Below are 12,787 nucleotides of genomic sequence, written 5' to 3' on the forward strand. Positions count from 1 at the left end.
GCCTATAAAAATCTCTTATAGATTCACTTTTTGTATAATAGTTTGTTATTTCTAGTATCGATAATTAATTCAATTCACTATCATACCTTGAACCTATTGTCGTCACAAATTATCATTATTAATTCATAAAGTTGAAGAATATATAATACTATCTATACTTATATATTTACAATTACAAATCTGTATAGCATTATCTATACAGAAAAAAAGGAGAAAAAGGAAAAACTCTATAAATTCTCTATATAGATATCAAAATGAACAATATCAAGAAACAAACTAAGTATATCCCAATTTTTACTTAAAAGATTCACAAGAAAATAATTCTAACAAATAAAAATATAATTGAAAAGTATTGTTTTTATATAAAAAATAATATAATAATATATCTTTTTATATATATATATATAGTTCTATATTCATATAGTATACTAAGAGCAAATCACAATATCACATAATCAGATCACATGATCGTCCACTTAAGAGAGCTCTTAGCCTAGAACAGCCTGAAAATCAATTCTTTATTAGCTCTTTATTAGTTCTTTCAATCCATTCGTAGTAAAATCGACATAGTACTAGCGAAATCGAATAAGGAATAAGAAAGAAAGCTTTATTTGATGGAATGGCCGGATTAGGAAGAGATCTACGAGAAATAAACGAAAGTGGAAAGCTAGATTAGTAGGAAAAAGCATAAAATAAGGCCTTTTCCCTCGAATATAGAATAAGAAAATAAGAATATCATATACTGTTTCATGAAAATCACATGTTTCATAAGCTATTTAGTTGTTAATACGAGCCAGCTTCCCATAATAGACTAATACTAGTCTAATCCCTATTATATACTATATATACCATATACTCATATACTAGCTCATGACCTACGATAAAAAGAAAGGATTGATTTTATACAATTGAATTCACACTTCAGGATTATACAAAGATCGGAGAACTTGGAATAAAAATCGATGACATTGAGGTCTTTTTGATCACTGAAGATGCTATAACAATATATATCAAACTTAACATTAAAAAGAAAATTGTATATTTAAAGGACAAAGCTAATACACTTTTATATATATATAGATCGCTTAGTAATAACGATAAAGTACTAGCCGATAAATATAATATAATATATATTATAGAATTACCTGAAATTCAAATACTTAAGAATAAATGATATTACAGCAAACTTGTATCTAATAATAATTCAGATATTTACCTTTAAACCTTTAAATCAATTGAAAATGATTATCATTAAAGCCTAAAACAAGCTTAAGGAATATCAATACAAGCTTAATACAGTTAATCCTGCATTCAAAGATTTATATAAAGATTAAGCTCTCTTTTTAGTTTTTACAAAAAGTTTATCAATTAATTACCAAACAATAATTGATATTATAAGCATTTAAAGTATATTAATAATTGAAAACAAAATCAAATATCTCATAACTAAAGAATTCAATATCAAAAAGACAGAATAAGCTTACATTACTAATAAAAATATATAATCCCGGATTGATAAAGAGAATATAAAAAATCAAACCCATTTAAAAAACAAAAACAAAATAATAATATATAATCTTCTACTTATTACCTATATAAATAAGAAGGATACTTTTTATACGATTACAAAGATTTCTTATTTGTATAAATTTTGATCTATAAATATTATAGAGTCTAATAATAAAGAATAATATTTAAAAAGATAATCAAAATATTATTCTTTAAAAAAAATAATTAAACTTATTTTGCAAACAGCGAAAGCCTTTTAATTGATCTTGATTTATTAAAAAGCAAAAAAGAATTTGATAACAAAAAGTATTGTATATCCAAAAAGCTTGTTTATAAAATCATTCCTTTTTATTAATATATAGATATTAGTATTTCCTTATATATATCTAATTAACTTTTCTTTTTTAAAAATATCAAGAAAATAAAAAGAAAGATAATAAAAATCGGTGGGGAGTTATATATTGTGATTGAATAGATATTACTATAATAGAGCTGGAAAATAGGAGTATAATTTTATTTTCAAAAATATTGTATATATCAGGATTAAAAGTTAATCTCCTTTTTAATAAAAAGATCTGTAAAACTAGACTCAAGAGTAGATTTTAATTCAAATTATATATATTTTCAAAAGAATAAAATAAATATTATTAAAACAAAAATGAAATAAAGGAATTTATATAAACTCAAATATTGCAAAAGAATATAAAGATATTGCTTTATTGAGTATAAAGATTATTAATAATATTAAATCAAATAAGATCATTTTAGATATCTTTTTAGATAAGATTAAAAAGGATTTAGAAACTTATTTATTATAACATAAATAATTTAATTATTTTGATTTAAAGAAAATATAGAATTTTTATAAAGTTATTATATTAGAAAAACCAATCAAAATCCCATTCAAAATCCTTGTATACAAAGTTTGTATACTTATTAAAATGAAGAATCTAATTCTGAAACAATTTAGTCTTTATAAAACAAAAAGATTAGAGCTCATTTACTTTAATATCGCTAACCTATTTTCAAGATTATTACAAGGAAATCGCTATTTCCTATTAATTATAGATAGTTGAATAAGAGTGAATTGGATTTTGATTCTAAAAACAAAAAATGAAGTTATACCAAGATTAAAGAAATGGAAAATTGAATTGGAACTTGGTATTGATAACAAGATAGTAGCTGTTCGGATTGATAATATACCAGAGCTAATCCAAACTGTTAAAGAATGGAACTCTGGAACTTGATTAGAATTAACAATTATAGTATTATCTTATTAGAACATGTGACGACAACAGGTTCACGACATAATAGTAAAATGAATTAATTATCGATACTAGAGAATAACAAACTACTATACAAAGGGTAAACCTATAAAAGGCTTTTATAGATCCAAAGGGGACTAAGAGGGGATCAAAAGCAAAATAAGATTTGATTTGTTAGGTAGAGTAAATGGATGATTAATCTAAACCTAAGGCCAGATTGTTATATTATCTTTTTTTTTGAAAAATAGCTTGTTTTCAAGTCTGTTTTTATTCTTTCTTTTGTTTCTTTGTTTCTGGGAATCTAGATTCCTTTTTTATTATTATTGTTTCCTTTGCTTTCCTTATTGCCTTTTGTTTTCTTAAAGGTATAGTCGGTGGTTCATTCTTCTCTTCCTTATCGTTGTTGTTCTTCTTGTTATTAGAGATATTGATTAAGATATTATATACTTATCACAAAGAGTTTACTATAATTGCATGGGTTGTTTGGTTATGGTATAGAATGTTGTTTATTATTTTTAAAGTGTATTACCCATCTTCCTTTTCTTCTTTTTTGTTAAACTAGAAGCTGATTATTCGGTATAGTTTGTTATCTTGTTATTTGTTATAGATATTCTTGGGCAATATATGTATATTATATTTTTGTAGTAAGGAGAGTTTATAAGAGGAATAAAAAGAGATATGGTAAGAAACTTTTTTTAAGAGAATTTGCGCTCTCCTAATATCAGTAGTAATAGATTCTAAAAAGCAAACACTACCTTATTAGTGATTTTTGATTTTTCTAAATCATTTAATAACTATTATGTTTAATATATAGCAAGTAGTGAGACTGTCTGGAGCGGCTTTCAGAAATCGGGCAAAGGTTATAATTCCGATTATATTGTCCTTCTATCTAGTATTGCTTTGAACAAACTGACCCAAATGTTTGCTTTTCTCGTTTATAAGGTTATCTAATTGTTTAGTAATAAGTTCAATATCTTTTTGTAAACACTTACTGTGGGTGGTTATAGTCGTGAAAATTGTATGCTTAGTTTGTAAGTTCTCCTTTATTATATTCAGATATTTATAAAGTTTCTTTTTCAACTCGTAGGTCTATAGTCTAACAGCAAAGCTATCTAAATTGATACTAAGCTTTACAACTTATATTTTACTGAATTCAATTATTTCGGCTTGCTAGAGCTTTGAGAGATTTAGATATAAATCGATATATATAAAAATGTTAATAAAATAGATAGAGTTGCTGGAAGTAAGAGTAAGGGTAGATAAGTTTGTAGATAACAGAATAGATATTATAGCTTACAACTGTTGGTCTAGTAGATTTTGTTTTTTGTGATTTGATATTAGATGTGAACTAAAGGATAAAAAGGATTGTAATAGTATTACCTGAACTCGCTGCTCGGGGGAATATATTGGAAAGCTAAAGACATTTCACAGAGCTTGAAATATTACTAATATTTTTATTTCCGAATTGAATCAAAGAATTAATTTGATTTAAATAAAATTGATTTATAAAAGTAAAATAAAAAGCAAGATAAAAATATAGAAAATTCAATAAAAAGTAAATATAAAGCAAACAAATTTTTGTAGTAATAGAAAAAGACCTATATATTAGGTTATTTTTCTCAAGATAAATTAACTAAATAAGATTGTTTTTTATCTATATTCATAAGGTTTTTATTTAATAGATTATTGTAGTTGTTGATGTTATTTTCTTAGTTCTTTATTTATTTTGGTAAGTTTTTAGGAGAATCTATAGTATGCGGGTATTGTATATAGAATCTTTTAATTTTGTGGGATATATATATCATATCTCTACAATAGTATTATATAGGATTATTATTATAGCCTATCTACCTTATTTTGTAACAAATCTTTTTTTGAATAATCTTTAAGGTTAATATATCTTGGACCTCGAATTCGGTATCTGCAGCGATTATGATTGGGGATGGTGAATCGACTTTTTGACTAAACATAAAATCATCTAATACTTTTCAAAGTTTATTTGAAGAAAAGACTTTATGTACTTTTATACTATCTGGTAGATTAAGATAATAAGAATAATCCTTTTTGGAAAGAATAATGTAAAGATCAGTTATCTACAAATCAAGTTTTCAGCTAAGTCTTTTAGTAACAAAGTTTTTTGTAGTAACAAAGACTTTATCACCAACCTCGAAATTAATAATCTATCTATATTTATTAATATCTCTTCTTTTCTTGTTCTAAAATCTAAGAATAATTTCTTTAGTGATTTCCCAGGTTTTATACATCCTGAAAGCAAAGTTTTGTATTTTCTTTTAAGAAAATTTCTTTTAGATAATAAAAGCGGCAGGGGATTTATTCTAATTGAAAAAGGTGATAGATCTATACCTATTTTGAAGTTCAAATAGGGATATTCCCAGGCTTTCATATAGAAGAATAAGTTGTACATAGTTTATAATATACAAGAGCTCAGATCAGTTATTCTGATAGTAATTGATGTAAGGATACAGACATTGATCTAAATATTGATTTATGATCTTTGTTTAACTATCTGTTTGAAAATAGTATATTATAAAGAGTTTCAATTTTACTTTTAAGATTTGGGTGAATTCCTTTTAAAAGAGAGATATAAATTGGGGGCCTCTATCAAAGGTTATAGTCTTTAAAACACCTTTCTATTGATAGATATTATTTAGATATATTATTACCATATCTCTAGTATTAATAATCTTATAGTATAGTATAAAAATAACTGTTTCGATAGTCTATCTATTATCATAAAGATATTGTTGTAATCAAACTTATTAATAGGGAATGTTTTGAAATCTATAGATACATCTACCTAGGGTCTTGAGGGTATAAACAATAACTATAGGAATCCTGATATCTTATCTCTAGGAGTATAGAAATTGTAATAAATGGTGTAATTGTTGATATATTGATCAATGAATTTCAATATACCTTTCCAGAAATATCTTTTTTGCAAAATCAGCTTAATCTTAGTTTTTCTAGGGTATACTAAAAAGATTTGAATATAGACTTCTTCTATAAAACTGATATATAAATGGTTTACATTAGGGATAACAAGACAGTCTTTATGTAAAACAAGATTGTTTCTTATAGAGTATTCTTTTTTCAAGTGTATTGCCAAATTATATTCTATTTATAGAGAAGGGTGGTTTTGGTTGACTATTAGAATTCTATCTATCAAATCCATATCCTCGGTATTGAGAGTTAATAATTCTGTCATTTTCTTTTTCTTTGTATTAAATTCGTTAATAATTCTTTTATCAAAAACTATATCTAATAAAAGAGTTTAAATACATTATTCCAAGTGTTTAAACTCTTGATTTACAGTATTCTGTTCTTTGTGATTTAAGGCGTTCATAATAGTATTATTAATTTCTAACCGATATACAATCTCAAATTAGAAATTCGATAGGGTTTCAGTCTATTCAACTTACCTTTGATTCAAGGTTCTTTTTGTTATAAAGTATTCTAGTACTTTATGGTTGGTGTAGACTTTAATACAATAAAGCAAAGCGGTATACTCAATATATTATATTTTGAATGTTTTATAATAACAAGCATCTCTTTATTAAAGATAGTATAATTCATTTTTGTTGAAAGTATAGTTTTGGTAAAAAAGGTTATTGGGTGTTATTGGTTATCTTCTTAAAGCTGGGAGAGAATTCCACCAACCATTCTATCAAAGACATCAGTTTCGATTATAATCTGCTTCTTCATACAATAATATCTCAGAACAAAAATATCCATTAAACATCTTTTCAATTCCTCGAAACTAGTATTGCAACTAATATTCCATAAAAACTTGATGTCTTTTTTAGTCAATTAAACAAGAAGTTTGATAATCCTATCAAAGTCTTAAATGAATCGATAATAGAAGTTATAGAATCTAAGAAAGGACTGCACTTCTTGAATATTGATTAATAACTTCTATTCTTTAATAACCTCAACCTTTTCAGAATCAACTTCTACATTATTAGTATTAATAATGAAACCTAGATATTTAGTTCTGATAATTCCAAATTTATATTTATTTATATCAGCTTGAAGGCTAGCTTTCCATAAGCAATCTAGAACTTAAATAATATATCACTCATACTTCTCTTTATTCTCTAAATAAATAAGGATATCATTTAAGTAAACAGTACAAATAATATTAAGGAGATTAAACAAAATGTTATTTATATATCTTTGATAAATGGCCGGATTATTAATCAACCAAAAGATAAGATCTTACACTTATATATACCATACCATATACAAAATGTAGTAAGATCTTTTGAATCAGGGTGCATTCGGATTTAATAAAAGGTTTAACAAATATTGAATTTGGTGAAAATCTTAGCCTTAAAGATATGAGCTAATATCTTATTAATAATAATAAGAATATTTGTTTCTTTTGGTAATAGCGTTGAGACATCGGTAATCTATACAAAATTGTAGTTCTTTATTAGGCTTAGTTACAAATAGGACCAATATTGTGAATGGGGAGGAACTAGCTTTTATAAAACCTTTTTTTAAGTTATCCATAATATATTCCTTAATAATTAAGAGTTCTTCAATCGATATATTATAGATTAGACTTGTTTTTAAGGTTGTATCTTTTGATATTTCAATATAGTGATTGTAAGAAGTGTGTTTAGGCAGTTTATTAGATATAATTTTGGAGAAAACATCAATCCAGTTATGGTAGACAGTGGGGATCCAAGAACGGAGTTTTTCGACTTCAGTAGATTCTATATTTCCTATACAATCTTTAAGAATATCATTGATTTTATATATACTAATCCCAAAAACCATATTATCATGGCAACGAGTATATATCTTAAAGACTTCAGTAGTAATAATAGTAATATCCATTGAATTATATAAAGGAGATTCAAAAAAATCGGAATTAGTAAGAATATAATTGAGAATAGCAGTCTTGATATCTGCGAAGAGAACCAAAATATTAGTTTTAATATCCTCAAAGAGAATCAAAGTATTAGTTTGGTGTTTTTGGAGGGGATCGAAATTTCTTTATTCTTATATTATTCGATCAATCTTTTCATCTTTCTAAGGTTATCTCTAATATCCTAATTGTGTTAATTAGTGAACTTGGTTTGAAATATAAAAAGAGATCAATAGAATTGATATCAAAGAATTAATCTCTTCGATCAGTATTCACTTGATACTTTTCATGGTTATAGGTTTCAAGGGTTTCTAGAGAATTGTAGGGGATATTAATTCCACTAAAGAAACTGGGTATAGCTGGCAGGTTAGCAGGTTATATAAAGATGTGATTGTAGGATCGAGGGGTAATATTATAAGATCGAAGTTATTTATTACTTAAAATTATATTTCTTTTTATATTAATTAATAAGAATAGTGTTTGAAAAAAGGTTTTATTATTTAGTTATAGAGTTAAACATATAGCTTGAGTAATAGAGGCCTCTAGCCGTTCGTCATAACTTTGAACATCAATATAGCAGTTTAAGATAAGTATGGGGGTACTGTATATTTGGAAATTGTTGTATAAACTGAGTGTTGATAAGAAGGTAAGTGCTAGTATTGGTATTTGTTAGGGTGTAGCAGTGGATTTGGAAGCTATGAGTTTGTAGATAGCAGGTGATAGTAAAGCTGTTATTTCTTATAAGGCTTTTGAGATCAATATTTTTTATATATTGAAATCCTTAGGTGGAGACTTTTCCAAGGACTAATCTTTTTTTGATTTATATGAGTCGGTATTAAAGATTTGTTTCGAATCTGATTGGTTATTTTTGGTGGGGAAGTTTTTTTCAATTTTGTTAATTTTATTGATTTTAATTAAACACTTATAATTTTTATTCTAATTAGGAGTGTTGTATATAAAGTATTTTCCTAGAGCTTCAAAGAAATGAGATTTCCGATTGAGTAAAACTCCGGAAATTGTAAAACTCTTTCTAATGGGTTTGATAAAAGCGATTTTTTTTTGGCTTAACGTCTTACCAGATTGTAAAGAATTTGAAAGTAATTTTTTTTGAGTGTTGAAATGTTTGTTTTAATATTATCGAGCTTCTTAGGTAGTTAGTTTGTATCCTTATATCTATATTGGTTAGGTGAGAAATGTATCTTTGAAATTCAGAATAATTATTTATAGTAATAACAATTGCATTTTTTAATGGTAGGGATATCTTCACAATTAGTTCTCTATAAAGATTCTTTTCAGACTAATCTGATTCTGCAGTCAATTTTAGGAACTAGGTATAGAATTAATGGAATATAAAGAGTTCCATTTTCAAATTCCTAAATTCCTTAATTACTAGTTTCAAGTGGTTGGATATTAGATATATATCTTTAAGATAGTTTAAAGTATCTTTGAAGATTCGGAAATCTTTGTATAGCATTTTGAGCTTTAGATATTTTTATACCTCACTAGTAGTCTATTTAAAGATTATGATTGATTGATTGATTTAATTAACGTCCTTTTCTCAGTCCAAGACTATTTAGGACGGCTAGGCTTTAAGAACCTAACAACTGCTAGTGGATATCTATAGTAGATATATTCAATTTGGGGGAGTAAAAACGAATACTGGGGTGCTATGCCCGATCTCTATTCGAAGTGCAAATAGAGATTAAATAGTCTTCATCCTCTGAGACACTTCCTTCCTCACTCTTCCCCTACCCCTAATCCAATTAAAGCATCCCAATATCCAATTTCTCTTTTTAAAATCCTAAATCCAATTTGCTATCCCTCCCTTTCTATAAAAGGCAAGAGTTATCCCCTCCCGAGTTGCCTCCAATATAGCAAAGGGTCCTCTTGCTAGTGAGGTAGCAGAAGAAGGCACCACTCTTCTCTGTCTTTATCTCTTTTAAACTAGCCCCTTGTATATCTTCATAAGCTTGATATCCTCCAGCTCTTATTAGATGTGTATAGTCGAAACTGTTGAAAATAGTGGGGCAGGGCCGAATCCTAAGCCCTATTGCCCACACACAAATCAATTCGGAAAATTCGAAAATTCGAAAATTAAAAGAAAAACATTGTATTGTATCGATGCCCAAAGTATGATATTAATTTGAAGGCGATGGCATTCTCTGTATTGTGTCGTCGTAGTATTCGAGTGGCTGAAAGTCAAAGGGTATAAAAAAGGGTTGTAGTACGAGTAGAGCGGCGGCAAGCTCTATATCGAAAAGACTCTTCTAAAAGAAGAGACCTACTGCGTATCATATTTCTGTATTTGAAATAGTAATCGATGGTAGATGTTGAATCTAACCGGGGCTTCCGTAACCTTCGTATCCGCGTCTAAAGCTGGTATTCAACTCTTCGTAGGTATTGCTGTCGTAAAATCGTAATATAATCCTTCGCTATATCTCTGAACCTCTCTCCTTCCAATTCTTCCAATTCCATCTGCGACTCAATCTTAGCTCTGCAGACTCTCAAGAGAGAGCTGGAGGTTCGTAGGATGCACCGCGTACAGGTGTTGAGTCTTCGCATCCCCTATTTAAAGATTACTTTTACTTGTAAGTCTTCGTTTAGATAATAATTGGTATTATTTAAGAGTTTATCTTCAATAAACAATCTCCATACTTCGAATATAGGATTAACCCCATTATTCAAGGATTCCGAGTCTTTTACTCTAGTATTCAATTTTGTTTTGAGAGTAAGGGAAACTATAAAGCCATTATATATTTCAATTAAAAGAAAAATTCCTGTAGGATTTTCAAAGGCATTTCTATACTATAGATAGAAATCCAATAAGTTCGATGTTGTGACCTATCCAACTACTCTTGAGCAATAACAGCTTCTGTTGTACATTCCTTGTTTCAATAGTTATTTCGAAAATAGTTCTTGAAGTCTAGTTATTATTATTATATTAATACTGAAGAGATTCAAAAGGTTTTGTCTTGATAGATCTGGAGGAGGAGAATCAGAGTGATTGGGTTTTATCTTTTTGTTATTCTTATATAATACATTTCCCATATCAATCTTCTATTCTTGATAAAACTACTAATTTAAATCTTGATTTTCCTCAGATTATTGACATATTGATATACGGCGGAGAGGTATTATGAGTTTGATAATAATAGAATAATAGGATCTTTTGCTTTTTTGTTTAGTAACTTCAAAAGTATAACTTAAGTGTGGTATCTATTTTTGTTTAGGGACTTAAAGAATATAACTATAGGTAAATATTTTGATCTTTTTAAAAAGATATTTTGTTCTTTATAGGGGTACTAAGAGTTTGTTATAATGTAATAATAACAGGTTTATGATATAATAATAAAATAAATCAATTATCGATATTAGAGAATAACAAACTACTATATAAAGGGTAAATCTGTAAGAGGCTTTTATAGATCCGGAGGGGACCAGGAGGGGATCAAAAGCGAAGCGAGATTTGACCTGCCAGGTGGGGCAAATGGATGACTAATCTAGGCCTGAGGCCAGATCGTCACAGAACAGAACTGCCAAGAGAAATATTGGTATTGCTGAAGCTGATATAAAAGCTATACTAAAGGAGTTTGGATTGCTACTGGAATTCTGGAACAAAGCTGTTGAATATAATATACACTATAGGAATAAAACAAATACTAAACCGATCATTAACAATAGTATAGTTAGCCTGATTAAAGCGTTTACAGAATTAACCCCGAATATCAGTTATTATAGAATATAAAGAAGCAAGTGTTATATATATATTAATCCAAAAACAATTCTAAAGGATTAATGATATAATAAGTTATAAAATACAGCTCGAGAAGATATTTTTATAGAATATTTAACTATAATTAATAGATATGTTAGAATATACTCATTGGAATTAGGCTATATTATACAAACAAGCTGAATAATTATAAACAAATCCAAAAAGGAAGGAGATCTAGATTTGAGAATAAGAAATTTAGTATTAGATTTTCAAGATATAGAGAATATCATTTTTAATAAAAGATTTAGAGGTAAACCTTACAAAGTATAAAAGAAACCAGAATATCTATCTGATTTATTACAAGATACTATTATCCTCGAGATCCTAAAGATAATAATCCTTAGTATATCTAAGATAAACAATATTCAGGAATTCAATAAAAATAGTAAAAGGAATATTATCAAGATCAATCCATTTGAGAACCTAATACTATCTCCAGGAATAATAAAGGCAGAGATATCAGATATTGTATCTACAACTTAATCTTTAACCGAAATCCCAATTATATCTATGGATATAGATATTTCTGAAAAATATTCTTTTCGAAAATGTAAGTGAGATAATAATGGATTAGATGAGTATATCCAGAAACTGATTAAAGCAATGATAGCAATGCTTATAGCAGATCCAGATAGAAATGCTATTGAATATGCTATGATCTCTATACTACTTATATTAAGGATCGATACAAATATTAAGACAAAATTATCCGAAAACCTGCAAGTAATCTTAGGAAACCCTATAGACAAGAATACAGCTTTCTCTGTAGAATAGATTCTAGGAATCCCTATTTCTACTACATATCATTAAGTGGTCTTGAACCTTAAATATAAAGAAAAATGGAAGCAAGCTATTAAAGAAGAAATTAATTCATTAATTACAAATAGTATCTGAAAAGAATATATTCTATCAAAAGAAGGGAACCTTGTTTTAACAAAATAGATATTTATAATAAAAACAAAGAACAATAAAATCGAGAGGTTTAAGATACAATTAGTAATAAAAGGTTTTAATCAAATTCTCGGAAAAGATTATAACGAAATTTTTGCTTTTACAATGCAACTCGATACGCTTTACTTGTTCTTAGCGATTATTACAAAAGAGAACTCGAAATACTAGTATTTCGATATAAAAAATGTTTTTATAGAATTCTATTTCAAGGAGAGATATACCTTATACTACTTTAGAGACTCAAGGTATCAAATAGATATGTCTTACATGTATTGAGAAGTTTGTATGGTCTTAAACAAATTAAACAAAATTAGAATCAATTTCTAAAATTTCAATTAATCAATTAAAGCTTTACCCAAAGTCTCATTGATTTATATCTCTATACATACACTA

Source organism: Botrytis sinoallii (genome assembly GCF_014898435.1).
Source record: "Botrytis sinoallii strain Bc 23 chromosome Unknown BSIN_014, whole genome shotgun sequence".
NCBI lineage: Eukaryota > Fungi > Ascomycota > Leotiomycetes > Helotiales > Sclerotiniaceae > Botrytis > Botrytis sinoallii.